Source organism: Mustela lutreola, chromosome 10 (assembly GCF_030435805.1).
Source record: "Mustela lutreola isolate mMusLut2 chromosome 10, mMusLut2.pri, whole genome shotgun sequence".
NCBI lineage: Eukaryota > Metazoa > Chordata > Mammalia > Carnivora > Mustelidae > Mustela > Mustela lutreola.
In genome coordinates, this window is record NC_081299.1 from 18,163,024 (window position 1) to 18,174,025 (window position 11,002).

An 11,002-nucleotide genomic window follows, 5' to 3' on the forward strand; every position below is an offset into this window, starting at 1 on the left:
CCGCGTGAGGAGGACACTGCTTTCTCTGCGAGCGCAGACATTCCTGTAATCCACTCAGGGAGTATTTGCTGAGGGTCCAGATGCCTGGCTCTGTGCTAGAAAGGGGGAGAGGATGAAAACAGAGCCGACTCGGTTAGTCCCAGGAACTCCCTGTTCAGCAGGGGAGAGAACCCATGGGAATATTGTTACGGTGTACAGTTTGGCCAGGACCAGGAGGGAAAACAGAGAGGACGGGCTGTGCGGGTTGGGCTAGAAGGGGTGGGAGAGGAAGCTGACCAGGGAGGCAAGGGAAGGGCATCCCAGGCACAGGCGCAGCACAGACAAAGACCTGGAGAGGGGCGAGGGAGGGGTGTGAGCCGTCCTGCCCAGTCGGAACAGTCCTCGGGAGGGAAATGAAGTTTGGAAAGTGTGCTCGGAACCAGGTCAGGCTGGTTCTTGAGTGACCGGGGAAGATTTTGGACTTTTTTTTTTTTAGGCTTGAAGGGTTTCCAAGGAGGACCTGTCAATAAGCATGTGAAGTGGGAAGAGTCACCTTTGGAAAGTCTAATGCCCCTCTAATTCTTCAGGGCTCAGTTTCCTTCTGCTCGGGTAGAGGGAACTGACCTTGATTAGGGCTAGCAAATAGACGGCACACGTGGCGCCCAGCATCGATAACAGGCATCACTAGTCGCTCCCCGCACCCTCTCCCACTGAGCTCAGCCTCAGCTCCACAGCCCCCCAGCCAGTCTCTACCACCACATGGAGATGGCCAGGAGGCTGGTGCTGATTGGCCATTTCTCAAAAAGGTGATGTTGGTGATCTAACTGCAATGAAGACAGCAGGAGACAGAAGACAGAAGAGCTTCTGTCTCATTTTGCCTTCTGATCAGCTCACCACTCCGGGCACTAATCCTGGCTGCGGAGAGATGGAGAAGTTCAACGAGGCCTTTCTGCAAAAAGCTTGCATCCCAGCACCAAGGGCTTGACTCCACCTTTCTGCTACATCCCACCATCCTTCCAGTCCAGATGAAAGGGGCTGATTTAGGGGGCACCCTCCAATCTTGCCCCTCTCCCCAGAGCTGCTAAGGGCTCTCTCTCATCCCTGGCCGCAGCCCTGGTGGTCCTAAACACGGAGTGTGAAGAGCTCCTGGTTTTGTTGGCACAACACAGACACCCAGTTAGTTAGAAAAACATGTGGCTTACTCTTCCCTCTCTGGGTCCTCCAGCCACCAACTTCTAATTCAATTTCCCTTGAAAAACAATGGTTTCAGTGGAGGGAGAAACAAGATTTTCCGAAACTTTGTAAAGCTTTGCAAAATAATTACCCCCGAAACTGGCAGACTCCCTGCCAGCTGGATTTGCCCCCTGGTTTCCTCCTGGAGTCGCCCTCCCAGATCGGATCCTGGGCATCCTCTGGGCATGGGGTACCCGGAGGTCACTGCTCTCCCTCCTGGTTGCTCATCTCCTCTTCCAGTGAGGACTGGTCTGGGAGGCAAGAGGGGAGGAGAAGGTGGTCTCTCCGTCCCCCACGCCTGGCCAGGCAGGGACCAGATTTTGATGGAAGCTCCTTGAGCTGGTTTCACCTTCGTGGTGCCCTGGCTGCTGCCACGGATGGGACTGAGCCCCGGGGAGGGTGTCTGACTGCAACCCCATCGAAGAGTGGGGGCCGGAAGGAGGCACCGAAATGCCTCCCAAGTCCTGACCCAGAGAAATTACAACATAATAAGTGTTTATTGTTTTAAGCCATTCAATTCGGGGATAGTCGTCTTTTTTTTTTCTCGTTTTTTGATTTTCTTTTATTTTTTCAGTGTTCCAAGATTCATAAGGTAATGTACCAGACCAGCCCTCTGTCGACAGAGCTCCCTGCTGATTCACAGCAGCCATTTGCCTCGCTTTGTTAAGAAAAATCATCTAACACTTGGAAATAGGCAAGGAGTAGGCGGCAGGTCTCTTCATTGTCACATCAGGGCTCCATTTAACAGGCCTGCCTTGGGTGCTTAATTATCTGGAGGGATGTACCTTTGGCTTAGTGTATGCTGTTAGAAGGTGTGACTTTAAAAGTTATATGTTGGGGCGCCTGGGTGGCTCAGTGGGTTAAAGCCTCTGCCTTTGGCTCAGGTCATGATCTCAGGGTCCTGGCATCGAGCCCCGCATCGGGCTCTCTGCTCAGCGGGGAGCCTGCTTCCTCCTCTCTCTCTCTCTGCCTGCCTCTCTGCCTACTTGTGATCTCTGTCAAATGAATAAATAAAATCTTAAAAAAAAAAAAGTTATATGTTAACTTACAGATTTCTGTCTAACAGAGAACCCCCAAAGGTTATGGATTGTTGGCCCTTTAGGACATTAACCAGTTTTGTATCTAACCAGGCCATTTTATTCTAACATTCTTTCTCTAGTATTCTTTAATGGTTCCCCTAGTATCCTTTGAAAGAGCATTGCCATCTTACTGCTGCTCCTACTCATGAGTTAAACAAATTTTTACATTTGTTCAATCTGTATTTGCATGGGAGTCCTACTTATATATATATATATATATATATATGTATGTACCTTGACAGGTTACATACCTCCAGGAATGAGGAACTCACTACTTTTCAAGGACCTCAAGAGTCTTAGGACAGCTCCTAGAACAGGTTTAGGAGTTGTTCCTTATGCTCCTAGCTACATCCTCTAGCTACCGTTCTTCACTGAAGGACAGCCTCAGGAAGGGAGCTGAATCCCTAATCCCTGTGGTATCTACTCACCCCACAGAGCACAAGTACTGGATGCAGAGAGATGAAGAGACTTCCACAGGGCCGGCCATCATTCTGTAAAAGCCTTTCCCAGGCTTATATCCCAGCATCAAGGGCTTTTCACTATAGAGTACATATTTTGAACCAGAAAAAGAAGTTATTAAATTAAATTAAATTTTAAAAAGAATTAAATTATTTTTAGAATTTAATTGCTATCTATAGTCTTAGAATGCTATCTAAATGCTGTGTCTGTGAGTGAATGGAGAATGGGTAAGTGAATGGGGAAGAACTATTTCTTTTCTTTTTTTTTTTTTCCCCTAGGCAAAGAACTTTACTAATCTCGTTTCAAACTTTATTCCCAGGCTTCTTCAGCTTAATTAGCTGCAAAGAATGAATTGTGTATAAGCAAAAACTGAAAAGAGCTGCAGTGTCCAAGGGGCTTGGGCTTAAAAATATTAGAGATCTAGATTTTATCAGATCCATGAACAAAATTTTAAAAAGCAGTCATAATATAAAATAGCAGCTCCCAGTAACTTCTTCAAGTTTTATCTTCTTCAGAAGTTGACTCAATTCAGTTTGCTTCATTCTTGGAAGCGTCATCAAAATTCTCCACAAGATCTGGAACTTCATCATCCTCCTCTTCTCCGGTAGCAAGTGGTGATTTTCCATCCACAGATTGTTTGGGCAGAGCTTCAGCCAGTCTTCTTCAACTAGTCAGACTGCACCACGTTGGTTTAAGATACTGGGTAGCATTTCTGTCAGCTGCTTTGTCTCAGCATGGCCTGTAATGATGAAAGGGTTCGCTGCCAGCGATGCCTGAACTTTGGGGTTGTTAAAGTGGATCACTGTTCCTTGGTTTGTGAACATATTCACTTCTTCAATACCAGAGATATTGTTTACCCCTAACTTCTTTAAGGAGAACTGAAGTTTTTTTTATCATCTGCTATAGCTGTTCTATGAACCACCTTCTTCTTTCGGTGAGCAGTTCCTTTCCCACCAATGCACACTTGTGCTTGCAGTTTGGCGAGTTTCTCCTGGTTCATGATAGTTTCTTTCATCTTGCTGGAGCGGAAATGGGACCGCGCAGGGGACTAGGATTGGTGCTCAGGGGGGTCTCGGGCGCACCAGCTGAGATTAGGTGCACACACACGGGGATGCAAGATGGCAGCTACGGGAAGAGCTATTTCTGATGCACTGTGCACAGGCCTATGCAGTTTAAGGAACTGGAGATTGGCAGGGGTCCACTCTGACCCTCTACCTAATCTCTTGTCTTTAGGATTTGGAGGGCTATCACCAGGTAGGATCTCACTGGTTTCCTTTCTGGCCTTGTGGCTTTTGGGATGAAGGCCAAATCCCCACTTCAACCCTCTCTGTATGGCCCAGCCCTGCACCCCACCCTCTTTTGTCTCATGCCAACCTCTCCTTTGCCCCCTTCATTCCAGGCACACTTTCTCTCCCTTAGGTCCACTATGGTCCTCTGCACCACCTGGTCTTTGTCCATGCTGTCCTCTGTCTCTGTGTTGCATCCTTCATCTGCTCCTGGCCTGGGCCACTTCCTGCCTTCATAGAGGCTCTCAGAGCACCTCTACCCTGCCCCTCCCCCCTGCACTCATTAGGTGGCAATTTAATATTTCTTTGTGAATGACTTGCTAGTGGCGGCCTCCCCTGCTGGACCATGGGTCACAGGAGGATGGGGGCCACCTCTGCTTTGTCCTGTGCTTAGTGCTCCAGGGCTCACACTGGACCTGGTGAACAATGGACACTCAGTGCCGGCAAAGAAATAAAGATTTCGTGACAAGTAGTGGCAAAATGGGAAGCTAGCGCCAAAGCTGCTGGGCTCCAGGTCCAGTGCTCCCTTTGCAGCCAAGCGTCGGGGGGCAAACTTGATTCTTGTTAAACTGGATGAGAGTGTGTTGGCCTTTCACATACCCACAAGCCATGACTCAGGTTATATGAAGTACAATCAAATGGTCCCTCTTTTTTTCTCCAAAGACAGCAGTTTACTAGCCACAAGAGGCCTCTTGCCGCCTACTCACACCTCAGCTCAGCCAGAGGGTTTTATTTAAAAAAAAAATATGTATAACACAATGGAGGTAAATGCTCATTGAAAAAAATGCAAAATGCTACCAAAGTGTGGTGAGAACAAAGTGGAAGGTCTCCCGCCGTCACACTCCCAGAGGTAACCACTGCGCTGTCTACACTGTGAAATAACCATAACTGTGATCACAGCTGACTTACCTGGGCCTACTCGAAGCCAGGCTACTTTACATCTGAGGTGCCACAGGAGCCCAGAAGGTAGGTACTTGGTTTTCACTCCCATGTCCTCCACAGAGAACTGAAATGTGCAGTGAGCTTGAACAAGTTGCCCAAAATCACACAGGCAGGAAGTGGCAGAGCTGGACTGGATTCCAGGAAGAGTGGGGACAGTCTAAGTGCTTCATCTAGAGACCTCTTCCTCTTAAGCAGGTGTCTACCCTTAACATCTTAGAGCCCCGATGTTCAAGGATGGAGTCGGGCCCTAAGCCTTGACTGCTCTTTCTCTGCTCTGTGATCTTGGACAGCTTACTAAACCTCTCAGTGTCCCAGTTCCTTCAGCTGTTAAATGGAGAGCAGGGTGGTTCCACTTTTGGGCTGGCTGCCCGTTAGGGGACAGAAAGTGATTGGAGCACAGGTCGGCAGGCAGCCGGAGGTGTTCAGGCTGTGCTGCTGCAGGTGTTGCTGTCATCCACACCAGGTGCGAGCTGTGCTGGGGGCACTGGGAGGCAGTCTTCTGCTCCCCTGCAGCGAGCCCCAGTCCAGAGCAAGCAATGACACCTGCCCTCACCCTTCTCTCCACTGGCAGCTCAGGGGCTGAGGCCAGGCTTTCTGAATTGTAGCAGGTGTCACTGCGACACAGGACAACAGCTGCCCACCGTACGGCAGCCCCGGAGAGCTGGGAGCTCTACAAAGACCTTTCTGCCCATTTCAGTCCATCGGGGCTGCCTTGGTTGGGAGGTTGGGAGCCGGACGGCAATGAGTTCAAGTCTGTCCTCTGGTGCTCCCTGCCGCGGTGCTGTGGGCAAGAGGATTTGCCGTTCCGCCTCAAGCTAGGCACAGAGCGAACGTGCAGCAGGAGAACCGAGTGAGCTGAGCCCCCACCTGTTGGAATCGAGAGGAGAAACAGAAGACGCATGCGCACGCCGCGCCCCACGTGCACCTCGTGATCCGTGAGGCGTCAGCTGCAAGCGTGACGTCACGAGCCCTTCACCATCGCGTCACAGTTAGACCCAAGCAGTCAGTGTGCTGGTGAGGGAACAGAGGCTCACCGGAGGCAGTGACTTGTCCAGAGCTGAATTTCTGGCATTTAATGAGCTCTGTTTCCTCCGAGGGGACACCCCGAGCCCCAGGGGAGCCAGCAGCCTCCTCTGCACCCCAGGATAGGCCCCTGGCCGCTGCCTCCAGTCCCCCTCCTCCCGTAACACCAGGTCCCCCTGCTGCAACTGTAACACCTCTGGCCCCCAGGACCCTGGGGAGGGGGCCCTGGAGAGGGAGGGGGAGGGGGAGGCCGAGAACTGGCCAAAGGAATTCTAGACTCCCAGGTTTGGAATGAGAGAAGCAGACATTCTTGAGACAGTTGGGCCCCCATGTCTGTCCCACCCTTTTCGAATAAGCCCGAAGCAGCTTGCCCCCTGGTGAGCCAATCAGTAGTCCAGCCTCTGCTTACACACCCACCGGTAGGGATCCTGCTGCCTCCTGAGGCCCCCGCTGCACCCCGGGCAGTGCTGGCTCTTGGGGGCGCATGGGAAGGCGGCCATGGGGGCGCCCATGGGCTGATGGAAATGAATCCGTTTGGAGAAAGCCCTGGGGCAGAGCTCACTATATCCTCCCCGCCGATCCAGAGGCATGTGACTAGCGGAGGTCCCTTCCCAGGACTGCCAACCCTACTATTTCCATACCAGCTCGTCCAGACCTTCCTTGGCAAAGGAAGGTTAATCCTCCCAACACCCTCGTGCGGGGAAGGTTAGGACTATCTACGGATGGAGAAAATGAGGCACAAGACAGGGCAGCGCCATGTCCAAGTGCACATGGCAGTAAGTGGTAGAGGTGGGCACTGATCCTACCCTTGGTAAAATGCCTGAGCCAGAAGGCTCCTGACACAGGATCGTCGGTTCAGGGACTTTCAACTGACTGCTCAGTGGAATCACCTGAGGTGGGGACACCCCCAAACCTTAGTTATGTGCTCTAAAAGACCTCCCAACCAGTGTAACCAGGGTTGGGAATCACTGAGGGACCCAAGCCATCATTTTTTAGGTGAGGCAACAAAGGCCCAGAGAGGCCAAGTTGCTTGTCCAAGGTCACACAGTAACTCGGTGGTATTAGAACTGGGTCTTGGGGTCCTTCAAACCAGCAGGACTCTGACACTTCTCAGGGCTGCTGCAGAATAAACTAATTGCATTTGGTTGGTCCTGTCCTGCCTACCCCCACCCTGTCCACACCCACCCCTGGCTGCAGCTGCCCAGCCCCGAGCCCGATTTCTCCTCTGGATTGGCTGGCTCCTCCGCATTTGGAAGCAGAGGGAAAATCCACCAGCGGAAACAGTGGCAGGCGTGGGGTCCTTTTCCCTCAGTCTGTGGGTTTGTCTTCCTCTTACCTTTCATGAGATGGGCTGGAGGATAAACAGAGCAGTGTTCCTTGTAAAATGAAGAGGGGCCATACTTCTGCAAAGACGCTGGGGTTGGGGGGGGGTGTGAGGGGAGCCCATCTGGGGACCCCCTGGGCCTGGGCTCCAGCAAGCGAGATTGTCAGTATAGTGAGGACCCCCAGCTCAGTGCCCTGCAGCCAGGCTCCTCTCACCACTTCCGTTTTGCTGGTCAAGTGAATATAGCCTCAAACTGCCCCCGAGCTGGCACCCTGCAGCAGATGGGGCCAGTGGTCGTATGGTCCTGGCAAGATTAGATAAGATGAGACATGTTGGGGGGCTTCCTGCAGGCAAGTGTAAGCACCTGTTGTTATCACAGGCCTCTCTCCTGGGGCTGGGCGTGAACGTGTCCATCTCCGTGCGGCCCTGAAGCCTCAGTTGTCTCTTCTGTGAAATGGGAGGAGGGTGATTTCTGGCGTCCTTTCCTGCCCAGCTGTTCAGAATTGAGTTTTTACTTCTTTCAGACCATGTGGCAGTCACATGTTTGGAGCAGACAAGGTCAAGAGCCACACCTGGCATCTGACTCTGATCCTTTCGGCACTGTCAAGGCAGGCAATGCTGACTATTCCCCACGTGGGATGGGACACAGCTTGGAGGCCCAGGCTAGCCCTCCTGCCTCAGCGGTGCAGTATCTTCCTGGTCTGGAGGCTGGTTCTGAAAACCTACCATTTGTCCACACCTTCTGAAGCTCCCGTTTGTTGACCACCTTCTGTGTGACAGGCCCTGTGACATGGTGTGACTTGGTCAGAGTCTCAGTGGGAGGAATGAGCCCGGCACTGAGGCCTGTGTGGCTCTGAGTTTCTGCACTTGGCCCCACACTGCTTTATTTTGCTAAAATAGTGCTCATGCTACATTTATAAATGTCTCACTACACTCCTGAGAGTTAATGGCAGTTGGTCAGAAGAAGGGTCCCAGAAGCCAAACTGCCAGGGTCCAGATCCTGGCTCTTGCCTTTGCTGTGTGACCTGGGGCAAGTTTCTTAACCTCTCTGTGCCTCAGGTTTTACACCTGTAAAATGGGTTACTGACTTCCTTCCAAGGAGAACAGTATAGAAAGGGAGGGGTCTGAGGGTGAGGTGAGTAAATTGACAGTTTAGAGTTCTAACACACTCCGTTAGCTAGTGGTCAAGGTCAATATCAACAATGACAATGATGGGTTACGGGGATAAGTATGTGTCTTTTATATGATGTGATGAAATGGCACTTTACCTCTGCGGTCTCCCTCCTCAAGTCCTGTAACTCCAGGCTAATCATGGGAAAAACACGAGAGAAATTCCAATAAAAGGACATACTACACAGTACTTGACCAGCACTTCCCAAAACTGTCAAGGTCATTAAAAAAAAAAAAAGGAAAGTCTAAGAACCTGTCCGAGGCAAGAGGAGACTAAGGAGACAGGACAGCTAAGTGTAGTGTGGTATCCTGGGTGGGATCCTGAACCAGAAAAATGACATCAGATAAAAACTACAGAAATCTGAATAAGGTATGGATGTTAACATCAACTCATTCGTTGTAACAAATGCTCCATAGAATGTCAGGTATTAATCAAAGGGGGACCCGGGTGTGTGTTGGGGAGGGTATATGGGAACTCTGTATTATCTTCTCAATTTTTTCTGTAAATCTGAAACTTTTAAACACTAAATCCTATCTTTTTTTTTTTAATGGGAAGAATGAGAGTCCCTCTCTCCTAGGGTAGTTGGAAGGATAAAAGGAGCAAGTACATGGAAACTGCTTTGAACAGACTCTGGTCCAGGCTAAGCACTCCGGGATGGCTGACGGTCATTATCATCACTGGGTGGGGGTGGGCCACCAAGTTCGTGCACTGGAGGGTCCGATGGTTCACTCTCCACCTCAGGGAAACAATTTCTCCTATGATCCTGAGAGGGCAGGTCCGGCTTTCTCAGGATTTAGTCACCCACCCTGTTGCAGTCAGCCTGTGTGTCCTTCCCTGGGGCCTGGGATGGGCAGAAGAGTGGAGGGTTCCCTGCAAGGAGCCGGTATGGCCGCAGTCTCAGAGCCGGCAAGCCCGGGGGGACCCCGATCCCCGCCAGCTGTGACCTAGAGCAAGCGAAGTCATGGGTCTGAGCCTCCGCTTCCTTTGTTGTGAAGTGGAGGTATTGGCCTCAACCTCGTGCGGCCTGGCTGGGGAATAAGTGCTCAGATACAGGAAGAGTTCCGGATGGGGGCAGGGTGGAGCTAGCATGTTGAGGAGTGTCCTGGTTGGAACAATGCCCTCGATTGTCCTTTGCTTAGCATCCCCATCCCCAACCCTGCAGAACGACCTTTCTCCTGGCTTCCAGATGGTTCCTCTCCTGCTCATGTGGGACGAGAAGGGGCTCTGAGCACAGGTGGACTAGAACCAGGGGGCGGATGGCTTTTCTGGTCCTGCAGGAGGCAAGTCCAGAGAGAGGCAGGGCCTGAAGGCCATCTGCTTCTCCCCAGAGGAGAGGGGTGGGCTTGTCCTGGGGACCAGGAGGAGAGCTGAGTGTTGGCACTCTCCAGGCTTACTGGAGCCAGACAGTGGGGGTATGGAAGATGGCTGTATGGCGCGGGGAGCCCCCAGCTCCTACCTCCAGAGACTCCAGAGCCCCAGTCTGGAGACTCGCAGCCCCATCCATGTCCCAGCTCGTCCTACCTCCCGCGGCCACACCACGGCAACCCTGGTCTACAGGCTTGAAATCCATTTGGTCCTCTATAGGCAATTCATCGCCTTGGAGTCCTCAGCCTTGACCCCAGCCACAGACCAAGCCCTGATTCATCTTGGCACATCGCCCTGGCCAAACCGAGCCCTGACCCTGCTCTCACATGGACCCATAACCACAGTTCTGACCCTAAGCAGCCATGTCAGAGATGTAGATGGGACTTCTGGAAGTGCCCAGGCCACTCACTCCCTGGGGCTGGCCTGTGGGGCCAATAGCATCATCCCCGAATGTGAAGGCCATCCACACAGTTCTATGACAACCCGGACACGCACTGCAAAGCCCTTGGCTATCCCTTGGGAGACATGGGCCCCATACCACCTTCTTGTGACCTGGGCATGCCCAACCCTCCTTGGCCTCAGTTTCCCCTCTACCCTCTGAGGGATGAATGTATGACCTTTGAGGACCTTCCCAGTTCTGACAGCTGGTGATTCAGGAGACATGAAATGTTCTTGTGGGCCTGTTTCCAGACTTTTCCTGCCTCTTACTTCCCTAGTCTGAATCCCTTCCACTCAGCTCTCCTGGCCTCAGGCTCACAGCCTAGTAGTTAGAAATAGCCTTTGGGGCCACACAGACCTGGCCTCAAAACCCAGGGAGGGACCTCAGCAAGTTTCTTTGCCTCTCAGAGCCTCAGTCTGCTCATCTGTGAAATGGGCATTTTGAATTTTGGGAAGTCTCATGTGGGTGTTGGGAAGCGTTTAGCACAGAGCCTGGCATGAACAAAGGGTCAGAATGTCAGAGCCGAACTTACTGCTCCTGTGTGGAGTTCCTGGGTTTTACTCTGGTTGTTCCCTTTCTCAGTGGGGAAACTGAGGCCTAGAGAGGTCAAGCTCCTTGTTGACAGAGTGGGACCAGCAAATCCTATGGTCCACCCCTAACCCTCTCCCTCTGCATGCCAAGGAGACCATCACAACCCTGGGC

At 51.8% G+C, this 11,002-nt stretch overlaps 1 pseudogene; it reads right to left on the reverse strand.

The window, feature by feature from the left end:
* Window positions 1-3,034: 3,034 nt before the first annotated feature.
* On the reverse strand, window positions 3,035-3,814 carry LOC131809578 (transcription factor BTF3-like; annotated as a pseudogene).
* Window positions 3,815-11,002: the final 7,188 nt, after the last annotated feature.